Raw genomic sequence first — 20292 nt, forward strand, 5'->3', positions numbered from 1 at the left:
ATCCTTGCCAAAACGAATCAAGTATATCAGAAAGTTCTTCCTCCTGCATTAAATTGATGTATCATACTGTTTTAGAACATTATATATAACCTGGCAGCCTTAGATCACAGCTTGGATTTTTGTGCAGTTAATAATAATCCTGAGTGTTATAAAGGTCATCTTAAATTTAAATTCCAGCAGATGAAATGCGTGTTATTATGAAAGAAGAATACGGGTCTGTGGACATTTGGGGGATAATTTCTTTCCTTTCTTTATGATTTATATGCATGCACAGGGATAACTTAATTCACAAGAGATGTACTAGTAATTTATTTTCCAGCCACTGAACTAAAACTGGACAATAATTTATCTGACTTTTAGCATGAGGTTGCAGCCAAAAGCAGAAATGACATTGAGTGATAACTGAAAAGTTGCCATTTTGCTGTTTATCTTTGGCTTGGGGCCCTTATGCATTTTCTTTGCAAAGCGAAATTATTTCTCTCCCCCTCCCTCCCTCCCTCCCTCCCTCCCTCTTTCAAAATGTACATGCAGAGAACAGATTTTCCCCTGGTCAGATATTAAATGGAAAGCAAATGAGCAATAGTCATTGCTGACTGTTTTTACTTCAATTGGACAGCTCGAGACCTGCAATCAAAAAAGAGGGGGGAAATTACTGCAGCATTATCAGGTGTCTAGCACAACTAAATGCTCAACCTCTTTCTTGCCACTCCACATAATCAACATATTTCATTCTGTGCAGAATTCAATTTTCAGTGCCTTGAAGTTTAGGAACAAATGGCTTCAAACTGCACTCTGTTGTTTGCCAAATAGACTGAAAATATACCTTTCCACAAGAGCGATATCACTTGTATTGAATGAATGATAAGCGCGGATTCTGCATTGTCTTCATCTTACATGTGTCAGAAAGAGTGTCGCACACTATCAAAAATGGTCTCATCAAGGCAGGAGGGGGATGAACTATTCTGGCCCTGATCCGCTGCTGTGTGAATGCAGTAGTTGGGGCTGTGTGATAGCCCTTTAAAGGACGCCACGATTACACCAGTCATCTGATCCGCTGCTGTGCGAATGCAGTAGTTGGGGCTGTGTGATAGCCCTTTAAAGGACGCCACGATTACACCAGTCATCTGATCCGCTGCTGTGTGAATGCAGTAGTTGGGGCTGTGTGATAGCCCTTTAAAGGACGCCACGATCACACCAGTCATCTGATCCGCTGCTGTGTGAATGCAGTAGTTGGGGCTGTGTGATAGCCCTTTAAAGGACGCCACGATCACACCAGTCATCTGATCCGCTGCTGTGTGAATGCAGTAGTTGGGGCTGTGTGATAGCCCTTTAAAGGGCGCCACGATTACACCAGTCATCTGATCCGCTGCTGTGTGAATGCAGTAGTTGGGGCTGTGTGATAGCCCTTTAAAGGGCGCCACGATTACACCAGTCAGCTGATCCGCTGCTGTGTGAATGCAGTAGTTGGGGCTGTGTGATAGCCCTTTAAAGGGCGCCACGATTACACCAGTCAGCTGATCCGCTGCTGTGTGAATGCAGTAGTTGGGGCTGTGTGATAGCCCTTTAAAGGGCGCCACGATTACACCAGTCAGCTGATCCGCTGCTGTGTGAATGCAGTAGTTGGGGCTGTGTGATAGCCCTTTAAAGGGCGCCACGATCACACCAGTCATCTGATCCGCTGCTGTGTGAATGCAGTAGTTGGGGCTGTGTGATAGCCCTTTAAAGGACGCCACGATCACACCAGTCATCTGATCCGCTGCTGTGTGAATGCAGTAGTTGGGGCTGTGTGATAGCCCTTTAAAGGACGCCACGATCACACCAGTCATCTGATCCGCTGCTGTGTGAATGCAGTAGTTGGGGCTGTGTGATAGCCCTTTAAAGGGCGCCACGATCACACCAGTCATCTGATCCGCTGCTGTGTGAATGCAGTAGTTGGGGCTGTGTGATAGCCCTTTAAAGGGCGCCACGATCACACCAGTCATCTGATCCGCTGCTGTGTGAATACAGTAGTTGGGGCTGTGTGATAGCCCTTTAAAGGGCGCCACGATCACACCAGTCAGCTGATCCGCTGCTGTGTGAATGCAGTAGTTGGGGCTGTGTGATAGCCCTTTAAAGGGCGCCACGATCACACCAGTCATCTGATCCGCTGCTGTGTGAATGCAGTAGTTGGGGCTGTGTGATAGCCCTTTAAAGGGCGCCACGATCACACCAGTCATCTGATCCGCTGCTGTGTGAATGCAGTAGTTGGGGCTGTGTGATAGCCCTTTAAAGGGCGCCACGAGCACACCAGTCATCTGATCCGCTGCTGTGTGAATGCAGTAGTTGGGGCTGTGTGATAGCCCTTTAAAGGGCGCCACGAGCACACCAGTCATCTGATCCGCTGCTGTGTGAATGCAGTAGTTGGGGCTGTGTGATAGCCCTTTAAAGGGCGCCACGAGCACACCAGTCATCTGATCCGCTGCTGTGTGAATGCAGTAGTTGGGGCTGTGTGATAGCCCTTTAAAGGGCGCCACGAGCACACCAGTCATCTGTTTGGCTGTGAGTGGGGGTCTGATTCCACACATACACATACCACTGTCCTAATTAACTTCTTAGAATCAGACTAGAAGGTACACTAATCATGTAGCATGTAAGAACATCAGAACAGAAGAAGAGCCCTGCTGGGTCAGACCAAGGGTCCATCTAGTCCAGCATTCTGCTCACACAGTGGCCAAACAGCTGCCCACAGGAAACCCACAAGCAGGACATGAGTACAACAGCACCACCCCATCCATGTTCCCCAGCAACTGGCGTACATTGGCATACTGCCTCTGGCACTGGAGAGAACACATAACCATCAAGCCTAGTAGCCACTGATAGCCTTTTCCTCCAGGAATTTGTCCAATCCCCTTTTAAAGCCATCCAAGTTGGTGGCCATCACTACATCTTGTGGTAGCAAATTCCATAGTTTGACTTTACCCTGTGTGAAGAAGTGAAGCTGAAGGGTAGCTTTTTATTTACTCTAGAGTAAGTGTGTGCACTGAAAGCAGAGGATTAAACCTGCCCACCACCACTTTTCCCAGCCCCACCCCCACAATGGAAACCGGGGTTTTGTTTTTGTTTTTTTCATTCCTCACATATAAAACAGCTGTAATATGTCTTATGGTTGTTGTGATCCACAGTGCTGCCAGTAGTTGTTCAACCATTTTTGAAGACTATATTTTGTTACAGCAGCTGTGCAGGGTTAAGCAAGACCAACCCAAGACATTTTGCTGTCTGAGGCAAAGGACAAGATGGTGCCCCACATCATGTGCAGAAGCCAGCTGGACCAGCAGTTGAATCTTACTTCAACACTGTTCTCCACTAAACTGGAGGCAGCAGGGTAGTTCAGGGGACCTAGGAAAGGTTGTGTGGTACACCAAGCTATGTCCTCAGGCAGCAGGAAACAGCTGGGGATTGCAGGAGGAACAGATAGGAGGTCCCCCAATAACTGCCACCTGAGGTGATCATGTCACTCTGCCCTGTGTTAAGAAGCTGCTGATGTCCATCAGACATTATGTGAAAGAATATCAGCCAGTTATCTCAGCCTTCAGTTTCATAGATCTTCTTTGGGCGGAAAAAATAGATGATACCAGACTTGTAAATAGGAAGCCAATGTTGTGTACTGCTTAGAATGTTGGACTAGGACTTGGGAGATCCAGTTTCTAGTCCCATTTGACCATGAAGCTCAGTGGGTGACTTTGGGCCAGTCACTGACTCTCAGCTTAACCTGCCTCACAGGGTTGTTGTGAGGATAAATGGAGAGGAAGAAGACTATGTAAGCTGCCATGGGTTCCTAGCAAGAGGAAACAAGGTGGGGTAGTAGTAGTAGTAGTAATAATAATAATAATAATAATAATAATAATAATTTCTCACTTGCACAGGTATGGCAAGAATCACCTCCAAGCAACCAGAAATGGAGGTGGAAACTTTTGTAAATTGGAAGAGTTGAGTTGGTAGTTTTTATCTTGAACACAAATTACTAAGCCATCAACAAAATACAAGTGACTGACATAGGTATATGTGGGCAGGTGAGCTAGTAAATATGTTTAATGGCTAGTAACTTGTTGAGTAATTTGCAGGGTTGTCCCAGATCAATAAAAATCCTATGGTTAGGGTAGGTTTTGATCTCATAGTTCATACCATTAGAGGAGAATTGGCCAATTAGGGAATACAGCTTGATTATGGCTACTTTGACTTATGCACACCTTGAGTAAAGATGTGAGCCTTATACAAGCGTTGCATGCATGTACACTAAATCTGTATTATTGGGTGGGGAGCAGGACTGTGCCTGCTATCCACACACCTTCCTGGAGCCACCACAAGGCATGGTTGTGCATGTGCTGGAGGCTGGAGCTCAAGCTGCTGACGATGCCTGCAGCAGGTCCACCACTGCTTGACCCCTCCACTCGGATCCCCTTGGTAGTCATGGTTGCATCCACTGTCATTCATAGACCCATAGAACAGTAGGGTTGCAAGGGGCCTATAAGACCATCGAGTCCAACCCCCTGCTCAATGCAGGAATCTAATCTGTTGTTTTCCCAAAATGTAATGCAATGCAGTAGAAGTTCTGGTCCTGGTACAGTGTGGCTAAAAAACATGTTTGTTGCTATTTATGTGGTAATGGCCATTTTTTAAACCCACAATATGCTGGAACTGGAACTTCCAGTGCATTGTATTTTAGAAAAAAAATAAAACTGTGATAGGAACTGTGGCTGCAGAAGGGACCACTCCTTGAGTGGACCACCCAGAGAGGAGGGGGCCCAGAATAGTACCCTGCAGAGGACTAGGGATATGTAGGGGTGTATGGATTGTGTAAAATCCATTCCATCTGTGTTTCATGGACTGTCAGGCAACTTTTGTTCCTGCCCATTGACGGAATCAGATTTTCTTTTGGTTTCCAAAATGCGCAAATTCCCCCAAATGTGCATTTTCACACGTTAGCCTATGGGGGAAAATGCACATTTTTGGCCAGTTGTTTTTTTATTTTGCATATTTTTCCATGATGAAAATTGCACAAAATTCAGGGAAGTTAGAAAAACCGGTCCGCAAGTCTGTGGAATCCACCTGACGGGGAAAGCCAGTCTACTGTGAAATCCACTGGCCAGATTTGTGAAAATCTGAACTCATTTGTTCCCATTGGAGATTTCTCTGACATCCCTACAGATGTGCAGTTCTGCTAAACTTGAGCTTATCAAGGTCCTCTGAATTCCATCTCGGAGTTTGTTCTGACTCATCCCTATATCAGATTGTGAGCTCGAGGGGGGGGCGATGTTTTCTACATGAAACTTTTTGGGTACATATCCCCAAATGTACACATAAATTGTGCACATTTTTAAATGTACCAATTTTCCTCCCATTGATTAAAGAATGTTTGTGTGCATTTTTCAAAAGTACGTACTTCTTTAATGCACGTTTCTTAACTCTGCACAGTTTCCTAATGTTTTTGTTTTGTTTTGTTCAGCAAATTGCATCTCAAGCTCGGAAATGTACAGAATTCTACCACAGAATTGATTTAGGTCTGTTTCAGTTCTGGGATGTGTGAACTGGGTAAATGCTGGACAAACATGAACTGCAACCAGCTTCTCATACATCCCTACCAGCATAGGGCTCCTGTTTCAAGTGTAAGGGCCTGGTGAAGCTAGGCTAGATAATACTAACAGTGGGGCTTCCTTGGCAGTGGCACGCTTCCTAAATGGGAAGACCCTTGAAATGGAAGTCCTTGAATTGTAGACCCTTTTAAAAATTCCAGATGCCTTAGTGAATAAAGTAGCAGTTACAGGAACTCTGGGGGAAAGCGACCATGTTGTACTTGAGTTCTTGGTTCTAAGGGACGCAAAAGCTGAGTGTAGTCAAATGCATACCCTGGATTTTAGGAAAGCTGATTTTAATAAACTCAGAACAATGATCAGTAAGGTCCCATGGCAAGCGACGCTAACGAGAAAAGGAGTCCAAGATGGGTGGGAACTTTTAAAAAAGGAAATTCTCAAGGCACAATCACAAACAATTCCAACAAGAAGAAAAGGTGGAAGACAACAGAAGAAGCTAATGTGGCTTCACAAAAAGCTTAGGGATGACCTGAAAACAAAAAAGGACACATATAGGAAGTAGAAAGAAGGCCAAGTAACAAAGGAAGAGTACAGGCAGGTAGCACAGAATTGCAGGGATGATGTCAGGAAGGCTAAAGCTGAGGTTAGCGAGGGATGCTAAAAACAACAAAAAGGCTTTCTTCAGCTACGTGCATAGTAAAAGGCAGTGGAAAGAAATGGTTGTTCAGCTATTAAATAAGGATGGCAAAACGATAATAGATGACAAAGAAAAGGCAGAGGTGCTCAGTTCCTACTTTGGCTCAGTCTTCTCCCAAAAGAGGGTCTATGAGCCCCCTGGCAAAGGCAAAGTACAGGCTGAAGGGGCAGGATTGCAGCTTAAGATCGATAGGCATATGGTCAAGGAACACCTAATTACTTTGAATGAGTTCAAATCTCCAGGGCCAGATCAACTGCATCCTAGAGTCATAAAGGAACTGGCAGAAGGACTCTCAGAACTGCTGTCTATTCTCTTTGAGAAATCATGGAGGATGGGGGAAGTGCCAGATGACTGGAGGAGGGCTAATGTTGTCCCTATCTTCAAAAAGGGTAAAAAGGAGGAACCTGGGAACCACAGACCAGTCAGTCTGACGTCAATCCCTGGGAAAATTCTGGAGCAGATGATAAAGCAATCCATCTGGAAGCACCTTGAAAACAATGCAGTGATTACTAGAAGCCAACATGGATTTGTCAAAAACAAGTCCTGCCAGACAAATCTGATCTCATTTTTTGATCAAGTCACCTCCCTTGTAGACCGTGGGAATGCTGTAGACATCATATACCTCGACTTCAGCAAAGCTTTCAACAAAGTGCCCCATGATATCCTGATGAGCAAACGAGCTCAAAGTGGGCTAGATGTAACAACGATCCGGTGGATCTACAGTTGGCTACAGAATCGGACTCAAAGAGTGCTTATCAGTGGGACCTTCTCAAACTGGGGAGAAGTAACGAGTGGGGTACCGCAGGGCTCAGTCCTGGGCCCAGTGCTCTTCAACATTTGTATTAATGACTTGGAGGAGGAGGTGCAGGGAATGCTGATCACATTTGCAGATGACACAAAATTGGGCAGGATAGCTAATACTTTGGAAGACAGAAACAAAATTCAAAGTGACCTTGATAGGCTGGAATGCTGGGCAGAAAACAACAGAATGACATTTAATAGGGATAAATGCCAAGTTCTGCACCTAGGAAAAAGAAACCAAATGCACAGTTACAAGATGGGGGATACATGGCTCAACAACACTACAAGCGAGAAGGATCTTGGAATTGTTGTCGATCACAAGCTGAATATGAGCCAACAATGTGATGTGGCTGCAGAAAAAGGCAAATGCTCTTTTGGGCTGCATTCATAGAACCATAGCTTCCAAATCCCAGGAAGTACTAGTTCCCCTCTACTCAGCACTGGTTAGGCCTCATCTGGAGTACTGTGTCCAATTCTGGGCACTACACTTTAAGAAGGATGCAGACAAAGGATGCAGGATGATCAGAGGACTGGAAACAAAGCCCTGTGAAGAGAGACTGAAAGAATGGGGCATGTTTAGCCTTGAGAAGAGAAGACTGAGGGGAGATATGATAGCGCTCTTCAAGTACTTGAAAGGTTGTCACAGAGAGGAAGGCCAGGATCTCTTCTTGATCATCCCAGAGTGCAGGACATGGAATAATGGGCTCAAGTTACAGGAAGCCAGATTCCGGCTGAACATCAGGAAAAATTTCCTGACTGTTAGAGCAATACGACAATGGAAGCAATTCCCTAGGGAGGTGGTGGGCTCTCCCACACTGGAGGTGTTCAAGATGAGGCTGGACAGCCATTTGTCAGGGATGCTCTGACTTGGATTCCTGCACTGAGCAGGGGGTTGGCTCGATGGCCTTGTAGGCCCCTTCCAACCCTACTATTCTATGATTCTATGATTCTATGGATGAGCTGAGGTTTTAAGCTTGACTTATTATTGTCATTGTATTGATTCTATTGTTGATGGTTGCTGAAATTGTTGTAAAAGGGGTCATGTTGCCATATATCATTTTTTATCATATATAAATGGTTTTTACTCTGTTTTATTCGGTTCCTTGTGATGCCAGTATAGGCCAAAACACAAGATATCAAATCAATACATGAAGAAAAAAATACGTTTAGGATCAGGGCCCTGTTTTGCTACAATTCTGTATAAAACTGAAAGTATAGAAGATGTAATACTATTACCATTATGCAATACTTTGAAATCTGTATTACATTTAGGAAACAAAGCTTAAACATTTGAAACGAAACACTTTCTTTAAAGAAATATATGAGTGTTGTATCTGGATCATTTCCTCATCATATATTTGGCGTTTTTGAAGATCTAAATGTGATACTATACTCATCAACTGAAAGCCCTAGCAAGAAGTTTCCAGCTATGATAAGAAAAAAGTAATAGGCTCCAATCAGCACTGATATGATGGTCTCTCCTCTAATTCAAGGTGACAGCAGTATTGATCATCTGTTAATGGGATCCTGATTTCATCCCCACCAGCACTCTGCAATCACTGTGTCTCCAGCATGGTACATCAGTAAGACTTCAACAAATTGAAGGGGGGAAACCAACAGTGCGATATTAAAGTTGTGTTAAGGACACCAGTGGCTTAGTTTATAATCATAAACTCAAAGCACTGGATAGAACTAGATGAGAGACCATAGCTCTGTGGTAGGGCATATGTTTTGCTTGCAAATGGTCCCAGGTTTAGTCCACACCATCTCTGGTTAAAAGGATCCCAGGTAGCAGACCCAGGGCAGATCTAGGGGTGTACAGAACTCACCTCCGAGTCCACGGAGGGGGTCCGCGGCGGGGGGAGGCTATCTGTTCCTCCCTCTGGAATCCTCCCCAGCCAGCTCTGCTCCACGGTGAGTCCACAGAGCCACCGGCCGGGTCTGTCTGCTGCCAGAATGCCAGCCTTCAGACTCAAATGGCATCTGGCAAAGCGGACGCCATTTGCATCCCTGCCTTTTGCCATGATAGGCTATGTAAATCTTTACATAGCCTATCACAGCAAAGAATGAAATCTTTATGTAGCCTATCACGGCAAACGTTGTGCGAACGAACAGGGATGCAAATGGCGTATTTTCTTCCCTCTTCCTTCACATGATAGGCTACATAGAGATTTACGTAGCCTATCATGTCAAAGAACAGGGATGCAAAATGGCATCTGCTACACTGGATGCCATTTGCATCCACAGTTCATCAGTCCAGCCAGCGATACAGCAATGGCAGCCGTATGTCTGGGGCTTCAGAGCCGGCAGCAGGCAGGATCTGCTGGTGAGGACTTCGCAGGGGAGGCAAAGGTAGGAGAACCAATCCTCCACAGACTTTGAGGGGCCGGATTCAATAGAATCCAGCCTCATTGGGGTCCGTGGAGGATTACTCCAACATCTCTATGCTTGGCATGCAGGAAGTCCCAGATTCGATCCCCGGCTTCTCTAGGTAGCACAAGGAAAGACTCCTGTCTGAAACCCTGGGGAGCTGCTGCTGGTCAGTGTTGACAATACTGAGCTAGATGCACTAAGTATAAGGCAGCTTCCTATGTTCCTAGGTTCCATTTCAACCTTTTAACATGGGGGAAAGAAACTGCACAAAAGCCACGAAGCCACCAACCTATTGGTAGTCAAGGAAAAGGGGGTGAGGCCAGGGAAGGGTGTGTGTGGCCATCTGGGGAAACCCAGAGGTTTCTTTTGGAACCCCAGCTGGGCCATATTTGACCTGTGGGCCTGAGGTTCAACACCCCTGGCCTGGACTAGATGAATGAATTGTCTTGATTAACCAAGGCAGGATCCTCCATGCATTTTCTCCCAACAGGTTTCCCCATGATAATCCAGACTGAAGTGCGCTAGGAGCAGAGAAGGTGCACCTAGCAAAGAATGATCTCCCCCAACCTTGAATCACATTGGCTCAAATTAAGCCAAGCTATTCCCCCCGTGAACCAGAAATAATTTAACTTTTTTCTGAGCCAATCTGAATCAACTGGATCCTGAATCATTTTGGATCCTGAATCGATTTGGATCCTGTCATGCCTCTCATCGAGGGCACACTGGCCTCGAACCCATACCCCGTTTTGCACCTCCTAGAACCTCTTTCCACCACCTGCCAATGATCCTCCAACCCCTTTCCCACATTCTCTACCACCTAGCTCCATGGCTGCTTCTTGTCTGGCAGTGGCAAGCAGGAGGAAAGACAGAAGGGAAGTATTTCCCCTTCTCCCGCCTGGCATGCCGCTGCACGCACACCAGACACAGTTTTCCCAAAGGCTATGGTGGAGGTCTGCAGCCTTTGGGGAAAATACTTTTCACAGGACTATTTACACCTGGAACATAGGAAGCTGCCTTCTACTGAGTCAGACCATTGGCACATCTGGCCAAGTACTGTCGACACTGGCTGGCAGCAGCTCTCCAGGGTTTCAGGCAGGAATTTTTCCAGCCCTACCTGGGGATGCCAGGGATTGTACCTGGGACCCTCCGCAAGCAAAGCAGGCATCTACCACTCAATGATACCCCCACCTGAGGAGCTGCATACCAGAACATCAGGTGCCAGAGCGACAAAGTGGGGCGAGAGCTCCCCAAAGTGGGGAGAGACCTCGCTTTTTCTTGCCACCACTAGAGCAGCAGCAGGTAGGTAGGTAGATGGGAGGGAAGGGGGCATTCTTTGCCAGCACATATTAAAATGAGAGCGGTTGCTTTTTGCACCACTCAGAGGTAGTGAAAATGGAGGGCCATTTTGGCAATATTTTCAGGGTGAGCTGAGGAAGCAATTTCACAGTTCAGTAGGGCAAGCTTACCATTTTGCGGCAGTGGATTCTTAACTCATTTGCTTTATTTGTTTCTTTTGCCACTGCCACAGAAGAAGTGATGGCAGAGCTGCCTCCTGACTGCCATTCCTCCCGACCCCTCAGTACCTTGGACTAATGCTACACCACGACATAGCGCTGCAGGCCTGTCCCAGGACATCTTTCTGCCTGAGGCGAAGCACCGAATAGTGCCCCCACCCCTGCATAAGTCAAGGTGAATAGCACCCAAGGCCAGCAACACCAAGAACTGCTATAAAGCACCCGGCTGTCGTAAGTAACAACTTCATATGAGCATTTCATTGTATAGTAAGATAAAATCCAGTGGTGCATAGTAAAGCACAATAAACCCATAAACAAAAAAGGGGAACGATGCTATTTATTTAATTATTTATTTAATTAATTAATTCCTTAATCGCCCATCTGGCTGATCACCCAGCCACTCTGGATGATGTACAACCACCAAAAAACCAGTAAAATTGAAGATTAAAACATCCCATTCTAAAATTACCCTAACCCACCCCAAATGCCTGCCTGAACAACCACGTTTTTAATGCGTGGTGGAAGCTCATTAAAGAGGGTGGGCATGGAGGAGTTCCCTAGGGACGAAGTTCCACAGAGTGGGGGCCACCACAGAGAAGGCCCGCTCCCTCATCCTCACCAGCCTAGCTGTCCTGGCTGATGGGACAGAGAGAAGGCCATCCGAGGCTGATCTTGTTGAGTGGCCTGTCTGGTGTTGCTGAATGTGCTCCTTGAGATAGGCTGGGCCAGAACCATATAGGGTTTTAAAGGTCAAAACCAACACCTTGAATTTGGCCTGGAAAACAACTGGTAACCAGTGCAACTCCTTCGGCACCGGAGTGATGTGATCACACCAGTGGCTGCCTTTAATCAGGTGAGCCACTGCGTTCTGCACCAGCTGCAGCTTCCAAACTGTCTTCAAGGGTAACCCCACGTAGAGCGCATTACAGTAGTCTAAACAAGAGGAGACCAGGGCATGTACTACTGATGGGAGCAGATGGTCGGAAAGGTAAGGGCACAGCCGCCGTATCAGATGGAGTTGGTACAGCGCTGTCCGTCTCACAGCTGACACCTGAGCCTCCATGGACAGCTGGGAATCTAAAATGACCACCAGGCTGTGGACCTGGTCTTTCAAGGGTAGCCGTACCCCATTCAACACCAGGTCAGCATCCCCCAACCGCCTCTTGTCTCTCACCAAAAGTACCTTGGTCTTGTCAGGGTTCAGCTTATTCCTCCCCATCTAGCTACTCATCATCTCCAGACTAGGGATGGCGGAGAATTTCTCCACGAATCTTCAGGAGGCCGAGTGCCGACGCATTCGGCCCCCCGAAAGTGTTGGGGAAATTCTCTGCCGCCGCCCCCCCCGAGATGGGACTTACCTTCGGCGAATGTCCCTCTCAGCAGCGGGTCCCGGCAGCGTTTCGGCGGCGTTTTGGCAGGGGCAGGGGCGGCAGCCGGTCTCCCAACTGGCTGCCGCTGCCGCCGCCATTACAATATAAAAAAGTACAGTAAAAAAACAACAACACACACCCGTGATAGGCTACGTGACGATTTACTCAGCCTATCATGGCTAGATTTCCAAAGTCAGCCGTGATAGGCTACATAAATCGTCACGTAGCCTATCACGGGTGACTTTGGAAAAAAAAAAATCACGTACGCAAATGGCAGCGCCCATGGGCGCCGCCATTTGCATTCCTTATTTTGGTACATCTAGTCTACGTAAAGATTTACATAGACTATGGCGAAAATAAGGGAACGCTATTTGTGTTGCCCTTATTTTCGCCATAGTCTCCGTAAATCTTTACGTAGACTAGACGTGCCAAATAAGGCATGCAAATGGCGGTGCCCCTGGGCGCCACCATTTGCGTACGCACTTTTTTTTTTTCCCAAACTCAGCCCTGATAGGCTACATAAACATTTACGTAGCCTATCACGGCTGACTTTGGAAATCTAGCTGTGATAGGCTACGCAAATCGTTACATAGCCTATCACGTGTGTGTGTGTGTTTACTTTTTTTTCGCGGCCGGGGAGACGGGGCGCTTTCTGTCCCATGCCCATGCCTGAAGCCTGAATGAAATGGATCTAGATAATTGGCATCTTCCAAGTATACCTTCAACTGCATCGCCACCACCCGCTCAATCACCTTGCCTAAAAATGGCAGATTCGAGACTGGGCGAAAGTTGTTCAAGACTTGGGGATCCAAGGAGGGCTTCTTTAAGAGCTTTCTTATCACTACCTCCTTGAAGGCTGATAGTATCACGCCCTCCTTAAGGGAGGCGTTCACTGCCCTGATCCCCTCACCCAGCCTCTCTCTGCAGCTCATAATGAGCCAAGTTGGGCAAGGATCAAGTAAGCAGGTGGTTGGCTTTACAGATGAAAGCACCTTGTCCACTTCATCAGAAGGAACCTAGGGATGGCGGAGAATTTCTCCACGAATCTCCTCGAGGCCCAATGCCAAGGCATTCGGCCCCCTGAAATTGGTGGTGAAATTCTCCGCCGGCCCCCCACCCCCCCGGGATGGGACTTACCTCTCGGCGGCGGGTCCCGGCGGCGGTTCAGCGGTGGCGGCGGCCGGTCTTCTGACCGGCTGCCACCACCGCCATTGCAAAATAAAAAAGGAAAGTAAAAAAACAACAACACACACCCGTGATAGGCTATGTAACGATTTACGTAGCCTATACAGCTAGATTTCCAAAGTCAGCTGTGATAGGCTACGTAAATCGTCACGTAGCCTATCACGGGTGATAGATTTACGTAGACTACAGCGAAAATAAGGGCAACGCAAATAGCGTTCCCTTATTTTCGCCATAGTCTACGTAAATCTTTACGTAGACTAGACGTGCCAAACTAAGGAACGCAAATGGTGGCGCCCCATGGGCACCGCCATTTGCGTACGCACTTTTTTTTTTTTTCCAAAGTCACCCGTGATGGGCTATGTGATGATTTACATATCACGGGTGTTGTGTTTTTTTTTTTTACTTTACTTTTTTTTTTGCGGCCAGGTAGACGGGGCGCTCCTCCCCGGCCTGAATTTTGGCGGCGAGGCATGGGGTGCCTCCCCCCCGGCCTGAATTTCAGCCGGGCGAGGCGGGGCGCCTCCCCCCCCTCGCCTGAACTTCGGGGGGAGAACCGAAGTGCCTCCCCCCCACCGCGAAGCAAGCTGTGGGACCAGGTAAGTCCCTTTTGTCCATCCCTAGAATAAGCTGGAACTGATCCCACACAAGTGGTCTGCCACTGGCCACCTCTCGTTCACTAACTGTATCCACAGTGCACGGAAAAGCAGTCTGATCTGGTCAATTTTATCTGCAAAGTGCTTTGAACATTCAACACAGGAGGCCTTAGAATGCTCCATTGGTTCCAGAACTACTGGAATGACCAGGTTCTGGACCACTTAGAACAGCCTCCTGGGACAGCACTCTGTGGACATGATAAAGGAAGCATAAAAAACATTTTTTGCTGCTCTTATCGCCATGTGGTAGGCTGAAACTACAGCTCTAACCCTTGTCCAATGGTCTTCAGTGCAAAATTTCTGCCCCTAGCGCTCTAGCTGTCTCACCTCGCGCTTCAGAGCTCACAACCGTGGGGTGACCCATGGTGCAGTCTGAGCTCTGTTCAGGGGGCGATGGCGTTTCAGAGCCACCCAGTCTAATGCTCCTGTGATTGCAGCATTCTAGCCATCCCCCAGGGTCTTGACCAAGCTGTCATTTGCATGCTCCAAAGAATCCTAAGCGCAGCCAGGAATCCATTTGGATCCATAAGATGCCTGGGGCAGACCATCTTAATGGGTCCTCCACCCCTGCAGAGGGGTTGTGGAACCAAGAAGTCCAACCCCACCAGGTAATGCTCTGACCATGACAAGGGGGTGGTGGATATACCCCCGATTTCCAGATCACTCCCCACCGGTTTGCCACAGGCCGCCTCTTGCTCACTAACTGTCTCCACGGTGCACAGAACTACACTCCTGATTAAACATGGACTGGGCTTCCAAACGAAGTGCATTGACAGAGATACATTCTAAGAATACACAAGTCTAAGGATGTACAGGAGTGGACATATGGTAGTGTACCCTTTTTGTGGATTTTCATCCGAAGTAATCCAATAGTAAGACGAATGCTTCCTCCACTCAACAACATTTCAGTTCTTTCAAGGCCAAACACAGTCAATTGCTTTAAAAGGAAAACCTCTTATCCAGCTTATTGCTGGTTTCCTTTATATATGTATATATCAAAAGCCTACTGTTCTTAAGGTCAGTCGATAACAACTGAAGACTGAAGCTTACTGTTTGGTCAAACCAGGTGGCAGCATTTTGGGGTGCTGTTTAGCAACTGTCCCGCCCCCCTTTTTTTTTTCTAGGACCCAAGGCCAGCAAAATTATTTTGGCACCTGAGGCAGAAAATCTCACAGGAGCCTCTCCTCCTGTGGGACTACAACTACAGTAAGGGCACAATCCTGTGTGGATAGTTGGCTGCCTTTGAAATCGGAGGTCAAATTGGCTTTGAAATCAGCCAATGCAGGTTGGCTGGAGTGCAGAGGGGATCCTCTCCTCCACACTCTGGCTGCCCTGCATTCATGGCTAGCTGGCTGGTTTCAGCTGTCTAGCCACAGGACTTCAGAGCAGGGCGGGGGGGGGAGAAGGCTGGATGACCTATAGGTAGCATCGTACTGGCACTTCTGCATTCCCCACCCTGCCCTGTCCCCAGGAATGCCCCCTTTTGCTGCTCTTCCGAGCATGGAGCCCAGGGCGAACCATGCCTCTTATGAGGCGGCAGGGGCAGGGAGGCAGTTTTCTGGGAACCAAACAATCCTATGGCCATCTAGCCACTGTCTAGCAGCCATAGGATTGCTCTCTAAATTAAATAACTAACATTTTGCTGTCCTTTCAGATAACATCTTTTTTTCTCCCTAGGTCAGATTGACTATTGATCCTCAGATTATCTTTTTGTACAACACTGTCTGTAGCAGACAGCTTGGCTGTCTTTGCTTGGACTTCAGTTAGGGCTGAGCTAAAAAAAACTGTGTGTGCAAAGTGTTTGTCTTGAAATTGCTGGCTGCACTGGGGCCCAAATTCAGGAAGACAATTGAGGTACACAAAGGTACCAAAGATTTGGAGGACAAATACCATTTTGTGGCGGTGGCTACAGCTTCTTAACTTTATTTATGTATTTATTTATTACATTCTAACCTGCCCAATGACAGAACCCTGGAGAAGATGCTGATATACTAGGGAAAGTGGAAGGTAAAAGGAAGAGGGGCCGACCAAGGGCAAGTTGGATGGATGATATTCTGTAGGTTTGGGGGACTCCAAACTCGAGTTTGGGGGAGCTGGGGGTGGCGATGGCTGACAGGAAGCTCTGGCGTGGGCTGGTCCATAAAGTCATGAAGAGTTGGAAGTGAGTGAACGAATAAACAACAACAAACAAACCTGCCCAATAACTAATGTTCTTTCCTATGGACCTCACAAAGGTATGAGTGAGAATTTTGTTTCAGTTCGGTTCCGGTAATATTTTACCAAAATTTGCAATGTTCTCCATTTTGAGGACAAAGAGATTAAGAACATCTGAATTTAGGAGAAACCAAAGCTGCCACATTCATCCATCCAGGCCCAGGACTTGGACTACTTTTCTCTTAAAAGTCTGGTCTTGAATCCCTGTGTATTCAACCATATTAGGTGCTTAAATAGGGTCGCCACCTCTTTTTCTTGACAGGCTGCTCATCTTTAACAGCTCTATGGCAGGCAGCTATATCATGGTCTTCTCCATGCCGGGGAATAGCTGTACCTATTGAATTTGTCTGATGCAGGTGGGAGAGAAAACACTTGTGAGTTAAAAAATTCTAATGCAAGAGAAAGTGAAACTGACAGATTCACCCACAGAATATCTAGTCACACAATGGACCTGACGGTACTTGTTACAGAACAGTCATGACACAAACACACATTTTTGTTGTTGTTCAGTCGTGTCCGACTCTTCGAGACCCCCTGGACCATAGCACGCCAGGCCTTCATGTCCTGCGCTCTCTCCCGGAGTGAAACACACATTTGCTTTCTGGGTTATGGGAGAATGGAAGGGAAGCAGTGCCTTGGCATTCTGTGTCAATGTGGCTCTATTTACATCAATACGCATTAGAGGCATAACAGTCAAAATACATATGCCTAATTACTTGGAGATTTATCTTGCAGATACATGGGGGAGGGGGCTGAGACCTGTAGAAACCTCAGGAACACGTGCATCCACACTGACAGCAACAAAAATTAAAAAGGCATACCCACACATTTCCTTAAAGGGCAAAACAAGAAGATTTTCTGAAGATAGTTACCAAAGAAAATAAGGAATGTCTCTGGTAACATGGGCTGTCAGAGCATAACTCACACTAAAAATCAATAGCCTCCTCTCTTTATGGTTGTCATATGCTAATTTCTCAGAAAGGCAGCAACCTTAGCTCAATGTCATATGGCAGCTTGCCGTTTAGTGCCGGTATGTGGCAGATCAAGCGTCAGATGCCTGGCATTTGTCTCTTTTCTACCTTCCTTGTTTGATTCCAGTTTCTTTCCTTGTATTTTGGATAGAAATCAATTAAGGGTTCCCTGCTGTCAGTTTGTGAATAAGCAGGGGCTGCAGTAGATCATCAGAGCTCAAGTCTAGAAATTCTGTGCATTAATTTGCTTGCTGTTCACAGTCTTACAAAAGCTCTTAACATTGATTGTTCATGAACAGAGCAACAACTACAATAATAACAACAGCAACACCACACACACGCGCACACACACACACACACACACACACATCTGTTAGTTGTTAGGAAAATAATATTTGTGATAGAGGGAAAAGGAGTAAAGCCATCAAGAATATATATATATATATATATATATATATATATATATATATGTGTGTGTGTGTGTGTGTGTATGTATGTGTGTGTGTGTATATATATATATATATAGATAGATATGTATACACACACACACACACAGACACACATACATCTCACAGAAAAAATAAAGCCATAAAATTGCATAATTGACAGAAGGATATAGCTTGATTGGATGTATAGTTCAATTACGCTTAAATGTTTATTATTTTGCTATTTAAATAAGTGCACAATGAGTTTCTCTTACAGCATGTAATTCTCCCAGCAGTGCAGCTGGAATTTACTTCTATAACTCCAGTTATTGCTAATGAAAGGGAAAGTGGAGGGGGGGAGAGAAAAACCTTAAATTCCCTTTGTTCTGAGGAAACAACAAATCTGTATTTTGCTTATCCAGCCAACTATGGCAACCATCTATGAGTCATTGCAGTGTGCTGAGTAAATTTCTAGCTTCTAAGCAGTGATTCTCCAGAAGTATTATATAAATGCCTCCTCTGAATTTTTTAAAAGATCATCTTCTAAATCAGCCTTCCCCAACCTGGTGCCTTCCAGTTGAGTTGGAATACAACTCCCATCATGCTCAGTCAGCAAGGCTGTATTGGCTGGGTGTGATGGAAGTTGTATTTCAACATGTCTTGGGGGTACCAGGCTGGGAAAGGCCGTTCTAAATGTCAAGTATGAAAACTGCCACCTCTTTCTTTCTTTCTTTCTTTCTTTCTTTCTTTCTTTCTTTCTTTCTTTCTGGAAAGGCATCTGGGCCCCTGTGGCCTACAGAGCAGGTGGAATTTTCTCCAATATGGAGATACAGTGCTGGGTCATCCATCTCTAGTTACATGTCCTGAAATGGCGGGTGGGTGATGGGTGGTAATCTTATGTTTTGGTAGCCCTTTTTTATGTGTACTAAGAGAGATGGGAACAAGTGGTGTGGAGTTCACATACAGGGGAGATGGGGAAAAAAACAAAAGATAAGCTCTTGGAATCACATGTTTCCCCTCATCCCTCCATGATGGTAGCCCCCCTATGCGGATATTACTCATGAGTAGAAACTGCACATGGATAAGAGGGACCAGGCTCTGCTGCTACAAGCGTTCCTGCCCCTGCCATCCATGAATTGAATATGGATGTCTGCAGAGGGGCACCTCCTGACACTGGGGCAGGCAGAGAGTGCAATACTGGGCAGGACAAGGAGGCATGCTCCTGTTCCCTACTCTTCACACACAGCTTCTACAACTGAGTCATCATCATGCCATTTCGAACTGCCAAATGCAAAGCTGTAGCCAAGGCCAGAACCTCCTTTAAGCAAATTAGGAATGGAGATAGATTCTCTCTGATTCCAGGAGAACATGGCCACTCCTATCACTCTTGCTGGCTTCACTATTGTTAGCCTTATATTGTTGTTGTTGTTGTTGTTATTATTATTATTATTTTCATTTTTATACCGCCCAATAGCCAAAGCTCTCTGGGCAGGTTACAAAGATAAAAGGATTAAAGAATACAGCACACAGAGATTAAAAACCATTTACATTAAAAAAAAAACACATGAACAGACAATATACACAAAAGAAACATATATCTAAAACAACTTCAAACAAACAATCTCAAAAACAAACAACCATAACCATAAGACATTCCAGGATCAATTAAAACTTATCATATGCTGCCAAATGCCTGGGAGAAGAGAAAGGTCTTAACCTGGTGCCGAAAAGATAACAATGTTGGTGCCAGGCAGGCCTCATAGGGGAGATCATTCCATGATTTGGGGGCCACCACAAAAAAGGCCCTCTCCCTTGTCGCTGTCTTCCGAGCTTCTCTCAGTATAGGCAGCTGGAGGAGGGCCTTACATGTTGAGCATAGTATATGGGTAGATTTGTGTTAGGAGGGGCGCTCCATCAGGTATTGTGGTCCCAAGCTGTGTAAGGCTTTATATGTTAAAACCAGCACTTTGAATCAGGCTCAGAAACATACAGGCAGCCAGTGCAAGCGGGCCAGAGTTGGTCTTATATGTTCAGACTTTCTGGTCCCCGTTATCAATCTGGACGCCGCATTTTGCACAAGCTGCAGCTTCTGAACCGTCATCAAAGGCAGCCCCACGTGGAGTGCATTGCAGTAATCTAATTTGGAGATTACCAGAGCATAGACAACTAAAACCAGGTTACCCTTGTCCAGATAGGGTGTAGATGGGCCACCAACTGAAGTTTTTAGAAGGGACTCTGTGCCACTGAGGCCACCTGAGCCTCAAGTGACAAGGATGGCTCAAGGAGGACCCGCAAGCTATGAACCTGCTACTTCAGGGGGAGTGCAACCCCATCCAGAACAGGTTGAGTACCCTCCATCCAATCAGAAGAACCACCCACCAACAGCATCTCAGTCTTGTCTGGATTGAGTTTCAGTTTATTAGCCCTCATCCAGTCCATTGTCGCAGCCAGGCACTGATTTAGCACATCCACAGCCTCACCTGAAGAAGATGAAAAGGAGAAATAGAGCTGTGTGTCATCAG

The sequence above is a fragment of the Heloderma suspectum genome, chromosome 3 (genome assembly GCF_057233095.1).
Source record: "Heloderma suspectum isolate Gila_16-S chromosome 3, 16-S_ref, whole genome shotgun sequence".
In the NCBI taxonomy this organism is placed as follows: Eukaryota; Metazoa; Chordata; class Lepidosauria; order Squamata; family Helodermatidae; genus Heloderma; species Heloderma suspectum.